Below are 3,915 nucleotides of genomic sequence, written 5' to 3'. Positions count from 1 at the left end.
CCCCTCGGGCGCGCGCACGCCAGGCTCCTAGAGCCCATCGACCACTTCTGCGCGCCTCAGCAGCTCACCGCAGTCATCGATCGGGAGGGATTCCAGCAAGTTTGTGTCCGCTGGCAAAACCCGCCTTTGGTTCTTTCTCCCGGTTTCCCCTAAAGCATTGTTAGGAAAGGTACCTCTAGTGGTCAAGTGCTGCAGCGGGACCTGGCTTTGGGAGGGCTGGGTTCTAGGGCCTCCTCTCCGCCCGCACCCTTAACAAACCACTCTCGGAGTCGGGTTGCACAACTATAACGTGGAACATACTGATGCAGAATTTTTGGACCGGAACCCGGATTCTTTGGCCGCCGGAGTCGAAGAATGAATCCACGGACAGAAGATGGTATAGCAAAGGTGGAAATTTATTAAAGAACAAGTACAGATTCCCACCTTGAAGCATCCATCTTACATAAAAACTGCTGTTTGAAATTTTAACCCTACTATTTCTGGCTTCTGTAGTTGGTGTAGTTGGGTCTTGAGTGTTATTGTCCCATTTGTGGATGGAGTCTCCTCTCTAGGTGTCTGGTTATGTGGCTCACTCTTTACCACGTTGACGGAACAGCACAAAATACAACCTGACAAGACACGAAAAAACGGCAGTATACTCACAACACTGGTAATCCCAATAAAAGCAACCACCAGAGAATAGAGAATTAGGAGAGAGAAAACAGCAAAAATGATATTGAGAAAAGGAAAAAAGGTAACAGAGAAAAGAAAAAAGAAGGGAGAAAGTGTTTTGTGGTGTCACAGCATGTGAGTGACGGTTAATCTTTATGGCAAAACACAGAAGAAGATAGGGATTGATTTACTAGAGACATGAATGTTGACCAATGTATCCCCCTATTCATATTTAGCAGAGGTGCGGGACAGCCAGCAAGGAGAAACCAGTATCCTGATTGATTTGCATAATGTCTCAACACCTAAACAGTCTGATTAGATCATCAGTGGTGTGGTGGTGGAAGGAGGGGAGTAAAAGCATCTGGAATATTCTTTTTTCTTTTAGGTTTTATTATAGGAAATTTTCAAACATATTCAAAAGCAGAACAAATGGAAATCTCATGTCCTATCATCTACTTCAAAAATTATCCACTTAAAAAATTATCCACTGATACCAATGTTGTTTCATCCTTACCTGCACCCACTCCCCCTTCCTTCATACTATTCTGAAGCAAAGGGGACACGCTTTCAAAATGTAGGCTCCTTCTGCTGCTCTTGTAACAACCACATGTTCTAATCAAGATGATGGCAAAATATAGATTCCTGGAAACACTGTCTGCTTGTATTATATATCATCCAGATTTGTGTTTGATACTTTCTTCTTGAAAACAGTCATGCCGCATGTGTGTGAGCCATGACCGCGGTGGGATGGTGGAGCAGGTGAGTGGGCAGTGCCAGGCTAAGGCGGGGTGCCAGGCAGGGCTATGGGGCTGCAAGGAGGAATCCTTTCAGACATTACTCCTTATTTCCTTGCCTTTTCTTCAGAGCCCTTTATTGATGATTTGTGAAAATCTGTGAGCTGGGAGATATATAAAGCAAGATAAATATGAACCACGAAGGAGGTCAGGTTAGTGAGGGGAAACAGTATCTATTTATTTATTAATTTCTTTTTATTCATTCATGTATTCATTCAGACCTGCAAGCATCAACTGTCTACGTGTAGTAATCCCACTCCATTCCTGATGCCCTTTCTTCTCCGTCCTTAGCCTACCTCTGGCTCTTCCCTGCCTTCTCCTGGAACCCTGAGGAACAGTTTATCCGGTGGCCTCTTCGCCCCAGGAGTGGAGGAGTTTCTGTCATGCTTGTGGGTACCCATGGATCTGTTTCCTAGAAAAAGGTCCCAGAACCTCAACCTCAAAGTGACACCTCCATCCCGTCTCAGTTCAGATTCCCTCCTACTGCGAAGCCTCCCTGATTTAGTCAGAGACTGAGTGCTCCCCCTCCTCTGCCCTTTGTACCTTTCTCAGAGGTGGATTATATTCTTTTCCGTAAAGAGCCCTTACCTCCCATAAAACTGTATAAGATTTAGGACCCACAAAATATGGATCCATCTCTCATCTACCTCCAAAATAGCAATAATCATATTTTCCTGGGATTATTGACTCACATATTTTGGATTCCCAGCCTAGCCCAGTATCTGCCATATAGTAGTTGCTCAATCCTATACAATAAAAGCCTAATATGAAAATTGTCCCCTTGGGTGAGAGTTCGACCAACCCGGAATTTGACCACTCGCTATGATGTGCACTGACCACCAGGGGGCGGTGCAAAACATGGCGGGTGTCAATGACGCAGTGCTGGCAGTGGGCAGAAGTAGAGGTGTTGCTGCCCCCTATGGGCCCCGATGAAAGCAGGACCACGGTGGGATGGTGGAGCAGGTGAGTGGGCAGTGCCAGGCTAAGGCAGGATGCCAGGCAGGGCTACGGGGCTGCAAGGCCGGGGGCGCGAGCTAGGGCCCAATCTCCGCAGGCCACCCTGAGGGACCCCACCCATGCATGAATTTCGTGCACTGGGCCTCTTGGAAATATATAATACACGTTTTCAGGAATTTTGTCTGCAGGTCCTTCTTTCACTGGGCATTTATTATTATCAGTATTTATAATTTAAAGTGAGGCTGACATGTCTACCAAACAGAAGTTAATTTGTTTTTCAGGAGAGGAACCTCCTAGGATGTCATGACTGTGCTGTGTGCCTCCTGTTTCATCTCCTATGCAATTATAGGCGGACTTTTATTCAATCCCAGTTTCATCTCCTTTGCTCATGTCACAGGAAGCTGCCCTTGCCTCATTAGGTTAAACAGATCGCTCCACAGACACTTAAAATTGACAAGGGCCTGCTCTGCCTGCATTGTTCAGTGGTTGAGCATGACCTATGAACCAGGAGGTCACGGTTTGATTCCCAGTCAGGACACATGCCTGGGTTGTGGGCTTGATCCCCAGTGTGGAGCATGCAGGAGGCAGCCATCAATGATTCTCATCATTGATGTTTCTATCTCTCTTCCTCTCCCTTCCTCTCTGAAATCAATAAAAACATATATATATATATATATAGAGAGAGAGAGAGAGAGAGAGAGAGAGACAAGGACCTTAGTATCAGCATCTACTTGGGGTCAACTCTCGAAGAGAACTTTTTTTAAAATTAAAGATAACATTTTAATTAAAGCAGTGCATGTTTTTTTTTGCAGTAAAACAGATAAACAAGGAAAGAGAATAAATACCATAAGTCCACCACTCAGAATCATTTGGTATACATCCTTTACCTCAACATATGTATCTATGCCTATTTATTTTTATAAAAAGGAATCATACTGTACGTATATTATGAACTTCTTTCAGTATGTAACATATTTAAATAATGAAATAACTTTTAAAAGCTTTTTATAAAATTGATTTGTATTCTCTGATAAAATGTGCTATCTTGTTCCAGTCCACACAGTCCTAGGTAATAGAAATACTATACACAGGTAATGTGTTATGTAGATGTAATATATGTATATGTACAAAGATGTAATATACATGTATATGTGTATATAGATGTAATATAAACGATAAAACTATGCAATTATAGGCGGACTTTTATTTAAAGGACACGACGCTGCTTCTTTGCACAACTCTAGAGGGCACCATTCATTTAGGCTCTGATGGTCAGTGAATATTTAACGAAAAAAGTTCAAGATGGGCTTGTCGGGTCTTCTGGCTAGGTAAATTTCATAGGTAAGCGTTTTGAAATGGAGAAAAGTTCAGTTAGGAGCGGTTAGTAAATAAAAACATTTTATTTATTTCTTCTAGTGAAAAACCGTGGGAAAAAACGCAAGCTCTGAAAAGTACAGGGAAAAAAAACGCGTCTCCTAAGTTTGCCACCTACGAGATGCCGTGGAAATTTCCA

The sequence above is a fragment of the Myotis brandtii genome, unplaced genomic scaffold, assembly GCF_000412655.1.
Source record: "Myotis brandtii unplaced genomic scaffold, ASM41265v1 scaffold105, whole genome shotgun sequence".
NCBI lineage: Eukaryota > Metazoa > Chordata > Mammalia > Chiroptera > Vespertilionidae > Myotis > Myotis brandtii.
The sequence above is the reverse complement of the archived record's forward strand: the minus strand, read 5'-3'. Positions refer to the sequence as shown.